The 14163-nt window shown below is 35.0% G+C and overlaps 1 protein-coding gene across 9 annotated transcripts in view; it reads left to right on the top strand.

Annotated features, from left to right (window-relative positions):
- Positions 1 to 14163, top strand: part of NUBPL (nucleotide binding protein like) — a 626527-nt gene that overhangs the window by 348111 nt on the left and 264253 nt on the right. The window lies entirely within an intron of this gene.

Raw genomic sequence — 14163 nt, forward strand, 5'->3', positions numbered from 1 at the left:
TTGTTTTTGTTTTTTTGTTTTTTTGAGGGGTGGGGGAGAAAAAGTTTAGAGGTTCTTCAGAAGCCCTGTGATTTCAAAATACAGGGTAATCTATAAATATCTTCTCTAATTCTTTTGGAACATAGGGTATTATGGATAGGACTTGAGGCAAATAGAATACTGCTGAATAATTCATACCTCAGAAAGCTTCTTACTAAACTGAACTCTGAATGGTTTTTAAGATGTGATAGGACGTAGGAAATTTAGTAGAAACAACTTGGCATGAGCAGTTCATGAAAGAGTTCAGACATCTTACGTGTGGCTTCACAGGTAATTGGTTTTTACTTCCATTTGACAGCCATCACAAAGACAAGTATGCTTCTTCCATGGTGATCATGCCTGTAGCGACCTCCTAGTGTAGAACCCTCACCCTGCATATCACCCGATAAGTGTTAGTATTGATTTTGGGTGCTTTGTATTTCTGTGAATGACTATATCAGATGACAGATTTCAGTGATTTCAGTTGTTAAGGAAAGCAGAGTGCAAATTTAGATGAATTGATGAAAGTTTCTTGTGTAGAACTTGACTGCCACAGTAGTTTACAATTTAGCCACAACCAGATCCAGTTTTTGAGGGAAGTGTCAGTCCTGTTTATGGGTATTCTTGTGGCCCACACTGCTAATGGCTGTGGAGTAGCCCACCATGAAGGCAGGAATATTATTCATGCTTTTATTTTCACAACAAAACATTTTTGCATTTGCATATCTAATTTTTGGAGTACATGTATTTTTCTTTTTTTTGAGCACATGTATTTTTGATTCATGGATACTTGCTGCTGAACTTAACTCATAATGTTTGTCCAAATAGTTTCTATCAGAAGCTTAAAATGATTGCTGTTTGAGAGAGCCTAACTTAGGAATATTAACTAATAGATCATTTGTGTAGCCCATTAAATAGTCTCACAAAACCATGAAAATGTTATACTCTGAGCTTTCATCAAGGATCTATGTAAGAAATGTCTATGCCTGTACTTCCTTTGGAGGATAATAGGAGGGGATGGGGGATATGGAAAGGATGTAGGCTTTGGTGGCAAAGAGTCATTAGCTTTGGAAGTGGGAAGAAGTGAAAGGTCTCTTCTGATTGTCTCTTATTTTTATTTTTCAACAAAAGAAGAAGCAAGGGCAAAAGCTGAAAGTATGGATGGGAGGGAGTATTGGAGGTTTGAGGAGAGAGGAGAAGGTTTGAAATATTTTTGGAGATTGAGTAAATTGAATAGAAAAAATATACTGCTATTATTATTTTTTATCATTATAAACATTTATAGTTATCTTTAGTTTTTATTTTCATCATATATATTGTATAGTAGCTATAGAGTGCTTACTGTTTGCCAGTAATGTATGCTTTTAATTATTAAATTTAATTCTCACAATAATCCTGTGAAGCAACCATTATTATTATCCTAATTTTACATATGAGAAAACTAGAACTTAGAGTGATATTACTTACCCAAGATTGCATGACTAGTAAATGGCAGACCTAAGATTGGAACCAGACTTTACTGGCTCTGAGACCATGCTCTTAGCCTCTAACCAAGTGGTTCACAACTGGAGGCAATTTTGCCCTTCATTTGGCAAGGTCTGGAGACATTTTTGGCTTGCATCATTGGATTGTGGTCTAGGGATGTTGCAAAAAACATCTTACAGTGCATAGGAGAATCCCCCACTACAATTATGCAGCCCAATATGTCATAGTGCTGAGGTTGTGAAACTCTGTTTACCCTATGCCACCTCACATGATAGATGCCATGGGGTCATAAAAAAGTTAGTCTGTCTTGAAACAGGTTTGTTTTCTTTTATAAGATAATAAAGCCTGTATAAGCAATCCCATTTGCCCGTTTTCCTTGGCGTCGAGGAAGCTCAGAGTTTAGTGTTTGTTTTAATTGTTTAGTGTTTGGGCTGGATAAGGAGGGGCAGTTTATGATTTTTAGTTTTATTGTATGGAACTTAATTTTAGGCCTAAAATTAAAGTTAAATCATTCATTAATTCCACAAATATTTGTTTAATTCATATTACATGCCACGTATAGAGCACATTCTCTATCTCAAGGAGTTACAGTCCCTTTGAATCAACAGACAAGTAAACAGGCAGGATAAATAAAGAGGCAATATGATAAGTACTGTGAAAGTATCCTGAGAGTTAATAGGAGGGACAATTAATCTGCCTTGGAAGGTCATGGAAAGCTGGATGAGGTTACCCCTAACTTGGATCCTGAAGGATAAGTAAGTAGCTGGGGGAAGAAGTGAATTCCAGACAGAAGGAGCAGGATTTGTGAAGGTCTGGAGGCAAATGAGAGTGAGAGCTTGGTATGACTTGGCTGTAGAATGAGGAGTAGGGAAGTACTGAAGGTGGAGTCAGAGGGATAACCTAGGGCCAGTTCACAAATGATGTGTTAGAGTTCCTCCTGAGGGAATGAAGATGTAATAAGCTCCATTAAAACAGTGATGCTAACTATTTGTTCACTGGTATAGCCCCAGCACTTCCAGTACTGCCTGGCATATAGTAGGCAGTCAATAAATATGTTGAATGAAAGAATGAGCAGCTAGTGAAAGCCTCTAGGGAGGAGGTGGCCTGTTTAGATCTGTATTTTAGAATAATGACTCTAGTTGTTTTGTGGAGCATATAGATTGGAGAGTTAAGCGTGGAGTCATGGAGGCCAGTTAAAAACATTTGCAGTGACACAGACAAGAGCTGATGGTGAGCTGATCTATGGTATTAGCAGGAGTGAAGAAAATAAGTAGATTTAAGGGTTATTAACTTGTATATGATAGCTAGTAATTTTTTTCTATATGTTGAGATTGAAAAAGACATGGTAAGATATTTATATTATTACAGAAATTAAGCTAGACTTCAAAATAACTTTCAAAGCAAGAGGTAAGGAAATAATCAATTTCAAAAGGAATTTTAAACATTCTCAGTGATAATTTTCCCTATCTATTTGAATTAGGATTAGATTTGGCAATGAGTGACAGAAGGCCCCAAATAACAGTGGCTTAAACAAAAGAAAATGTCCTTCTCTCTTACATAAACATAGACTTCCTAAAACTAGTGTGACGTTCTGTGTTACCAGGGGCCCAGGATTCTTCCTTCTTGTTGCGCTGCCATCCTTGTCACGTGGCTTCCATTTTGTGATCCCAGATGGCTTTTTTAGCTCCATTCGCAGCCATCACAACCATATTAACTATCAAGAAAGAAGAACACTTCAAGAACACTTGCCCCCCATCTGGAGGGCAGTGTGGTGTTTCCACAGGAGGCTAAGTATAGGGTTGCCATATGATCCTGTAACCTCGTTATTAGGCATATACTTGGAAGAACTGAAAGCAGAGACATGAATGGACATTTGCACACTGGTGTGAATGGCAGCAGTATTCACAATTGGCTATGGATGGAGGTAGCCTAAGGGTACATCAACTGAAGAAAAGAAGGACGCGAACTGTGGTGTACAACATACAATGGAATATTGAGAGGCAAGAAGGAATGAAGTTGTGAGGCATGCAACTAGGTGAATGAACTTTGAGGACAGTATGTTGAGTGAAATAAGCAGAAACGAAAAGACATAACGCCTCACTAACATGGACTAAATATAATGTGCAAACTCACTTATGGTAAAGGTTCCTAGATTGTAAACTCTTAAAGCAGTCACATCTATTCCTGAGTTGCAATGATTATTTCTAAATCCTGAGATATTGAGGTCTTCGTATAACCTCCTCGTTCCCTGGAAATTCTGTTATCTGTGTGACACCTGAGACTCAGAGACAGAGTTTGGCAGCTATGAAAGTCTGCATTACCCCATACAACAACTGTTAAAAAAGGAGATCAGACTTTAATTAAAGATATTAATAAAGCTAATCTGGTTAGGACTAGGGCAAATCAGACTAACGGGTAAAGGACGATACTGACTGTGTTTTAAAACTTCAACTTCTGTGTGAGACCAAAGGAAGAGATGTTTATAATTTATATTTTCTATAGCACACTATCTAATTTAACTTGTATGGTCAGTTTATTTGAGCATTATAATTACATGGAACCTTGAATAGGGACTGAGATCTTGTTGGTTTGTGTAGGTTAGTGTGATGCCCTGATCCATCCCAGAGTAATTTGGGCAGAGAATAAAAAAGTATTTGCAAAGCCCCCTTGAGGGACTAGGGGGAAATGTAGAAATATTAAACATCCCCACCTGGGGAACTCCTGATATTCTTACAAGCATTGGGAAGCACCAATTCAACAGGCCAAGCCCTCAATCTTGGGGCTTGACCATATGAAATTTATTCCTGCAAAGGAGAAGCTAAGCTACATTATAATTATGCCTAAGAGTTACCCCCAGAGAACCTCTTTCACTTCTCAGATGTGATCCTTCTCTCTAAGCCAACTCTGCACGTGAACTCACTGCCCTCCCCCACTACGTGGAACATGATTCCCAGGTGTATAAATCTCCTTGGCAACATGGGACATGACTCCCAGGGATGAGCCTGGCCCTGGCATTCTGGGATTGAGAAAGGCTTCTTGGGCCAAAAAGGGGAAGAGAAATGAAACAAAATGAAGTTTTAGTGGCTGGGAGAGATTTCAAATAGAGTTGAGAAGTCATTGTGGAGTTTATTCTTATGCATTATATAGATATCCCTTTTTAGTTTTTAGTGTATTAGAATAGCTAGAAAGAAATAACTGAAACAGTTGGACTGTAATCCAGTAGTCTTGATTCTTGAAAATGATTATATAATTATACAGCTTTTATGGTGTGACTGTGTCATTGAGAAAACCTTGCATCTGACACTCCCTTTATCCAGTGTATGGACACATGAATAAGAAAATAAAGACAAAAAGTAAATAAATAATGGGGGGCAGGATAAGGGGTAGGGGATATTCTGGGTGTTCTTTTTTGTTTTTATTTTTATCTTATTTTTATCTTTTTTTTTAGACTAATGAAAATGTCCAAAAATTGATTGTGGTGATGAATGCACAACTATATAATGATACTGTGAACCATTGATTGTACACTTTGGATGATTATCTGTTATGTGAATGTATCTCAATAAAATTGCATTAAAAAAAAAAAAAGAACACTTCCTGGAAATCATTCATACCATTTCTGCTTCAATCCCATTGACCAGTACTTAGTCACATGGAGAGAAGCCTGCTAGCAAAGTAGGCTGAGAAATGTCTATATTCTTGGTAGTTGTGTACTCAGGTAAACTTTTTGGGTTCCAAAATGAGGTAGAGGATTATAAATTTTGGTGGAGAGTGACTGATACCTGCCTTAGTAGTGTGGTATGCCACTTCCAGGAGCCTTCCTAAAGAGATAGTACACACACAACCTCCTTCATCCCCTCTTCCATCCTGCTGCCTGGAAAGTGGAAGCAACATGCTTGGGCCATGAATTTGATACCAACCACAACAGAGCAATAAGAGAGAAGAATCCTGATGCGTGACACTGTAAAAGGCCTTACCTCCTCTGGACTACCTGCCTAGACTTTTCCTAAGAGAGAGAGAAATGTTTACCTTGTTGGTTATGTGACGTTTTCTGTTACTTACAGCTCGCCCTTGTCCTAACTAATACCCCAGTCATATATTTATTAAATATTGGGTCCATATGTGCCTGGCACTATGCTTGGCCTGATGATATAAAAGTGAATAAGACTTGTCCTCTGCCCTTGAAAGACAGAGCTCGCTGTTTAGTAGGAAGACAGCAGTATGGTTCTATTGTTAATAGACATTTTTCCATTTTTTTTTATTTGTACCCAAGTTTTAGGCTTAGTTTTTAGTTTGGTTGTAAATTTTTTTTTTCTTCCTATTTCTTTGTTTTCATGTATCATTGATTGAGAAGTTGAGAGGGAGAGGGAAGGAAGTTTGATTGATTCAGGCCATTAGCCAACTTACATTTTATGATTTCTTTAATCTGATTTATTGTCAGCTACATCAGTATTTCATAATTATTGAGAGTGTATCTGACTGAAGGAGTTAATTACTTACATCCAGATAGTATTGCCAAAGGAGTTTGGTCAGAATTTCAACCTTTAATTTTATTGCTGTTTTAAATAGAAAAATAAACTGTATACTGTATATTTTTCAAATGTATACATTCATCTTATCAAATGAAATTATTTCAACTGAAAGAGAAAAAAAGAATTCTCATCTGAAAATGTGACTTTCATGATCTCACTAACATTAGTCTAGTGAGTAAGAAAGGTTTTTAAACTGACCGCCATGAAATTTGAAATAAAAACAATTTAGGTGGACCTTGTAACTGAAACTAAGGCAGAAGAAATATGCTCCAAATACCATATATTTGTCCTTATAATTTAATTGGGAAACCACAATTTACTAACTAGAGTTAGTAAGTTTTTATATAGAATGTATGTTTATATTGATCCCTAAGATGATCCAATTATTTTTCTTCTTTTTCGTTGCCTAACCTACACTTTAATTCTGGCCTGCATTCTGTTATATATGTGCCATTGATGGATCAGGGAAAATCAAAGTATGAGTTCCACTGATTGATAGGGCTTTGATATAATTTTTTTTTTTTCAGGAAAGATGTGGTGCTACTTACCCAGTATATTAGTTTTCCAGTTTTATAAATAAGAAACTGAAGTCTAAAAAGATGCTTTTACCAAGATTATAAGTGATATACTAATTAGTTTGTTTATTGTCTTCCGATCCCCATTTCATTGGGCAGGTACTTCAGGTAACTTATTCATTGCTGTATTCCCGTCATCTAAAACAGTGCTTGGCACAGTTATTTACACACTGGCTTTCAGAGGGCATATTAGTATATGATCTGTAATATAAGATGAAGATACTAGATACCTGTTTAAGTCAGAGCAATTACTAGATACATTACACACTCACTTGCTCATCAGGGCACAAGATTATTGTGAACGTGTCTAGATATAATGACCAGTACGCTTAAATGAGAATGAACAGCTGCTCATTTAATGGTCTTCTAATGAGATGCATAAAATTCAATCCATTTTCCGATTTCCTTGCAATTTAGTTATCTCAGGCTTCTTAACTGTCTTCTGGGTAGTTCTGAAGTAATTATGTAATTTAGAAGTTGGAGAATGCTGAAATTGATGACATGGAAATTAGGTTGTTTTATGTTTTTTTTCTCCCAATCTTGAGTCCTATTTTCCATCTATGGCTGTATCCTCTCCATCTCTGTTCTCACACATGTATTCCTTAGTCTTTCTCAAAATATTTTGTATTAAAAGTAGTTATAAAGACTGCTACATTGTTTAGTTCTCACTAGGAAGCTACTTTATAACAGTAAATTTATTGTTTTCTCTTCAACTTGGTAGGTGGCAAGTATATTTAACAGGGTTACTAACTAATATATTCTAACAACAGATGCCGCTTCTTTCCTGCTGATTTCTTAGCCCTTATTTTTCAGTCATCTAAATATTTTTAAAATTGTACTTTGACTGTATGTTTTCATGCTTAGTTTTACCCTTGAGAATTTTTTTCTTTAATTTGCAAAAAGCCATTTAACTCTGCTTGAGTCATCCAGGTATATGGAAAATATATTTTTAAAAATTACTTGTTCAAGGATTATGAATACTGAATCTTTATATAATTTTCTTTTTCTTAGTTGCTAGGGCATTAGAATAGCTATAAGGAAATAATTGAAATGATGGAACTGTTAACACATAGCATTCTTTGAAATTTGTTCTATAGCTGCTTGTTCAATTGTAATTTGAATGCTGTACCTTTTTGTATATATGTTAGACTTCACAATAAGTAAATGACTGAAACTATGGTACTATAACTTATAACAACTTTGGAAATTTCCTATGTATCTACTTGTTAAATCATACTTTGAAAAATATTACCTTTTTTGTGTATAGATTTCATAATAAGGAAATAACTGAAATTGTTGAACTGTAACCTATAATATTCTTTGAAATTTGGTCTCTAATTACTTGTTTAAATTGCACTTGGAAAGTTATCACTTTTATGTATATATGATATATTTGACAAAAAAATATTAAAAAAGAGGTAAGAAAAAAATTTACTTTTTCAGATTATATTGGAGCAGGATAATCTCAGAAATGGGCAAATATTTTCCTAGCATTTGGTTATAAGAATAAACATGATATGCTCATTGAGAAATATTTTAATTTTGACTTGCATAATATTACAACCTTCCCTTTAAAGTATTTTTTTTTTTCAATGTAATACTACTACTTATATTTGGTGCTTTTTTATTATTATCCACAATCACATTCCTTCTTCAGGAAAAAAAAATACTGCAAAGCAGACAAAGGATGTTCTTATTGTCCCTGTTGTACAGGGTAATCTTTGGGTAAATCATTTGACTTCTGAGTTTCATTTTCTTTATCTGTAAAGTAAAGGCATTAGACAAGATAATCTCTAGAGTCCTTTCTAGCCCTAAAATTCTCTTTTTGTACCTTTCTAAGATGAGGAAACAGACACAGAAAAGACAAGCAACTCTATTAAGTTCAAACAATGAATTAATAATAAAATCTCTGTATCTGCCTTTCTGATTAGTCTGTTTATTGACACTTTCATGCAACTTTTATGCTTATTACTGAACCCTTTGCTTATTGGAAAAAGAGCAGGTTCTTTTTAAAACTATGAATATGTCCCACATTAATTTTTTTTTAAGTTCAATTTTTTTCTACAGTTTAAAGTTAAATTCCAGTAATTTAGTAGAGGCTTATTCACATTTTTTTTTAAAAAGGGAAGAAAAAGAAGAGGTCTTTTAAATAGCAGCTCTCCTGACAACTGGAAACAAATAAGAAAACAAAGTATAACTGAGTTACGTAGTATCAATAATAAAGTAAATCAAAAGTAAACAAATCTCATGTAGCAAAAGAAAAAAATAGGTAAATGTTCTTAGGTGACAGTTTTTTTGCTATCCTTTTATTGATCCAATACTGGTATTTGGTGTGTGGTAAGTACCGGAATTATTCAAGCTTTCTTTTATTGGCTGAGTATGTTTCTGTCAGGAGTGAAAGAAGTTTTGTAACCACTGGAATGTTAAGTTAGAATTCTCAACCTTACGGAGTTGTGACTGAATCTCCTCCCTACTTCTCAACTCAGTGACAGCCCCCTCAACATCTTCCCAGGAATTCATTTATTTTATTATGACATTTTGTGTTGATAATAATACATTAATTATTTGATGAGCTAGAATGAGGTATTTTGAGATGGTAGAGTATATTGTAGCTCATTATGAATTGAAACCTGAGTTCTTTGCAAAATTCAACCAAATTTTCCAAAAGAAATACGATCATTTGATAAAATAGAAGTGTTAAATGTACCAAGGTAACTTTTAGGTTTTTTGTTCTTTTGTGAAGTGCTCTTATTTTTAAAAGCTTGTTTTTCTGAAATAAAAATGTTTTAAAAGCTTGTTTTTTAAAAAATAAAAATGCCCTTTATTCATTCTTTCCGGTAAGCAAATTCTTCACAAATATTTTTCAATTCACACAAACAGATCATAGTTGCACTTAAAAAAAAAAAAAATAGTTGGAGTTGGAAGGAACCTTAATGATAATCTAATCTAAAATACAGTATTTTACAGATGAGAAAAATGAGGTCCAGAGAGGTTAATTAGCTGGCCTATGATCACACAGCTAATTGGTGACAAGACTTATTGGATTTTAGATATGCCAATTCTCTTTCCTCTATTTGATGGATAGGTGTCTGAAGTCTCATCTGTCACCATCTAGACTCATAGTCTTGGTTATTGCCAAACTTCCCCTTTTTGTTCTGTTTTTATAAATTATGGTAATTAATGATTGAATCAGAATTTAAAATCCAAAAGTTACGTTATAATAGCTCATAACTTAAAATATAGCTACATATGGAGCTATAATTTCTCATGCTTGGTTTCCTCTTTGATATGATTTAGATCCTTAAATTTTTAAAAGAAAATCTACTTAGCCATTTACAAAAATATCATGTTCAAAAAGTTGAAGGTATTTTAAAACATCTTTAAAGTATTTTATTTTCTGTTCTTAGTCTTAATAGGTTATTTACTTGTATTTAAATAATTGCACATAATTTTCTTGTGTAGGAGGTTGGTAGAATGATACGTAATGATTTAAAACAAAATAAGAATTAAATGGTAGATTATTGAAAGCTAAAATATTCTTCAGCAGCACAAAGTCAGGAGATTTACAGTCAAGATTTTCATGGTTACTAGCACCCTTGCTTTATATTACAAAAAACTCTTAAAGGATCATGTAAGGACAGAAGAATACTGTGATATGCCATAATAAAAAAAATACTCAGAAATAAAAGAAACACCATTATAGTGAACCAGACAAGTTAAAAATAATTAAAAGATATGAATGATTCTTCAGTTTCTTACTTATATTATCTGAGTACTGTAAATCATTTTATGTGGCTATACAGGCTGTATTTTATATCTGTTTCTTCACACATGAAGAACTAATATAATAAAGCTCATATGTTCTTGGGGTTATAACATTGTGCTAGCAGAACCCTTAAGGAGCTTGGGGGATAGTGATGTTGTACCCCACTTTGGAAGACTGGGAATGTAACTTGAGTCACACAGACCAAGATCTAGGTCCCAGCTCCATCACTCACCAACAGCCTGACCTTAAGCAAGTTTCTTGACTTCTCTAGTCCTTGGTATTCTTATATGTAAAACAGGAATTGTATTACCTGTCTCACAACATTGTGCAATCATGTATGTAAAAATTTCCAGTTCAAGCTTCTAATAGGCTGTAATAATTATTTTCTTTTTTTCTCCCTCACCTATCACCCCACACACACACACACATACACACTTACCACCATCCTCTCTTCCCCATTCACTAATCTAGTTCCACCTGACAGGCCCTGAAACTCAAAAGTATGATGTGGCCCCAGATGGCAGATAACTAGAACTAGAGAAAAAAAACTTGTCTGGGACAGTTCTTTACATCATCCTTTGCATGCAGTATGTTGGATAGGCCTGTCTTCTGGATTGACAGTGTCTCTCCAGTGTTAGAATGCCATTAAGAACCTGCAAAATCACTTGACGATGGGTATAGATGCTTCTAATGAGACTCCAGAAAGCAGTTTCTATGACATCTATAATGCTGCCTCTTCAGGACCATGAATCTCCCCAAACGTTTAAATATTCTTTCTAAGGATTTTTTTTTTAAGAATGTTATAGTTTTACTTATTAAAGAGGGTGATATGCTTCTAAATATATTTTTTAAACTGTCCCAGATTAGGTTAATAAAGTGATTTTTTTTTTTTTACTCCTACAAAAAAAAAAAAAAAGCTTTGAAGTTTTAAAAAGCTTTGAAGTTTTAGCCTTTTAGATATAAAGGGAGGGTTCTTATTTATTTAATTTTTTTTGATGATTTTTTTTTTTAAATAAAAATATCTTGATTCTCAGGCAGGTTCATAATATTTTAGGCCTTTTTGATAACAGTCATTTACTAACATCTACTTCCCAGTTTATGAACTTCTGTACATATAAGCAGCTGACCTAAAGTGGAACTCTAGAGAATGCAGACATGTTCCCATAATAACTGAAAGACTGTTCCTTTTCTGGTAGTGTTTATTGATTATTTTTGTACTGTGAAGTTTTGCTGTCTTGCTATACTATGAATTTACATGGCACTGTGGCCTGGCCTGAGAACTCTATAGTATTTTAAATGTTATTTCAGAAAATAGGTATAGAACTACCAAAGAGTGACTCATGTATCAACTTTTGGATAAAACACCATCTGTGAGTTGATGCTGTCTGCAGATTGTCAGTGTCAGCCTGCTGTATTCCTCTGTTAGGAGGATGAGTGAGGAAACAGGAGACGATGATAAAAGGAAAGATAAGGAGTAAAGGTTCTCATCTTTTCTCTCTTAGAATTATCTGCTATCATTTGTGTTGGTAATACCTTTGAAGGGATTTATCCAAGTAGCCCTTCCCCTCTTTTCCTATAGAAAGGAAGACATTGGAAAATGGATTGGAAAACTTTTATCATTTGAAAAAAATGGCAATATTAGGGAGAGCACTTATATCATTGTTATTACTTGAATAATGTGTTCTCATTTCATAATTGTGTCAGCTCTTAAAATAATCGCCAGGATAAATTTTATTATATTTTATTGTATCAGGTACTGGTCTGTATGTCAACTGAAGTATAAATCTTTTTGTTATTCAGATTTTTATTGTGGCATTTATATTTAAATAGTTTCTTTGCAGCAGTTTTCTCTTTGCAACCAAAATAAAATACTGCATTATTTTATAAATAGACGACTGCGCAGAGCAAAAAACATGGTTCAGATTTAAAGAAAGCTCTGTATTTTGTTTTAGATTTATATCATATATGGCAATGCATGGCAATAATTATAATTTCAGCAGAAAAATAAAATTGTAAGGGGTGACTTGAATTATATGATTGTTCAGTGGATGTTGAATGACACTGGTTAAGGTATTATGGAGGGGTTTGAGTATGGAGGGAGTGTCCAGAAATGCATATAAAATGGGCTCTTCTGTTAGGAAGCTTGCATTTAAGTTGGGGAGATAGTTATGTTTAAAAATAATTATTCTATGTTCTTAGAGCTGGAAGACGCTTTCAAACCTAGAAGTTAGTTGAATTCTAGGAGTTTGGCAATTTGTATGAAAAATTTGTCCGTGGGATTGGGACAAGGTTAGCAGTACCTTCTATGTCAGCAGTGGTGTGCTTTGATATCTGTGGGGTTCAGAGCAAAGCGTGAGTGCTGTTCTATTTGCTAACAGTTTGGGACTGGGCCTAACTGGGTTTGAGAATCAGTATATCAGGACAAATGGCAGAACTGAGTTATAGGATAGAAGTAATGCTGGATATATGTTCCGAGTCAGACATAAGGACACTTCCTTGAGATCTACCAATTATGATTCAAGTAGGTATGAGAGTCAAAGCTAACTATTCAGTCAGTAATTAAGAGGAGACAGAAAGGAAAGAGGTGATTTCTGACCCAGCCCAACTTCCTTTAAGAATTTGCCCTATCACTTATTGCACATTTCAAGCATCATATGAATAGAGCTGCCCAAACACAGTCCAATTTTAAATTGTTCAGAACCAATCTAGATTTTTCCCCATCTCTCCTGCTTCATGATTTCTCTGTTTGTTCTTTGGTTACACCTTTTCTTGCCCTTAGGATTTTTTTAAAATTCAGTTTTATTGAGATATATTCACATATCATACAGTCATCCATGGTATACAATCAGTTGTTCACAGTACCATCATATAGTTTTGCATTCATCACCCCAATCTATTTTTTGAACATCTTCCTTATACCAGAAAAAGTAAAAATAAGAATAAAAAATAAAAGTAAAAAAGAACACCCAAATCATCCCCCCCACCCTATTTTTTCATTTAGTTTTTGTCCCCATTTTTCTGCTCATCCATCCATACACTGGATAAAGGGAGTGTGATCCACAAGGCTTTCACAATCAGGCTGTTACCCCTTGTAAGCCACATTGTTACATAATCATCTTCAAGAGTCAGGGCTCCTGGGTTTCAGTTTGATAGTTTCAGGTATTTACTTCTAGCTATTCCAATACCTTAAAACCTAAAAAGGGTTATCTATATAGTGCGTAAGAGTGCCCACCAGAATGACCTCTCGACTCCATTTGGAATCTCTCAGCCACTGAAACTTTATTTTGCTTCATTTCACATCCCCCTTTTGGCCAAGAAGATGTTCTCAATCCCACAGTGTCTGGTCCAGATTCATCCTCGGGAGTTATTTCCTGTGTTGCCAGGGAGATTTACATACACCCCTGGGAGTCAGATCCCGTGTAGGGGGGAGGGCAGTGAGTTCACCTGCCGAGTTGGGTTAACTAGAGAGAGAGGACCACATCTGAGCAACAAAGAGGTTCTCAGGGGGAGACTCTTAGGTACAATTATAAACAGGTTTAGCCTCTCCTCTGGAGTAACAAGCTTCACAATGGCAAGCCCCAAGATAGAGGGCTCGGCATACCAAACCACCAGTCCTCAATGTTTGTGAGAACATCAGCAACAATCCAGGTGAGGAAGTCCAACACTTCCGCATTTTTCCCCAGCTCCTCGAGGGGGACCCTGCATATGTATTTTTATTATCTGCCCAAATTACTCTGGGATGTGTCACTATTTCACACTAACATATACAAACCTACCAGGTCTCACT

The sequence above is a fragment of the Choloepus didactylus genome, chromosome 4 (assembly GCF_015220235.1).
Source record: "Choloepus didactylus isolate mChoDid1 chromosome 4, mChoDid1.pri, whole genome shotgun sequence".
In the NCBI taxonomy this organism is placed as follows: Eukaryota; Metazoa; Chordata; class Mammalia; order Pilosa; family Megalonychidae; genus Choloepus; species Choloepus didactylus.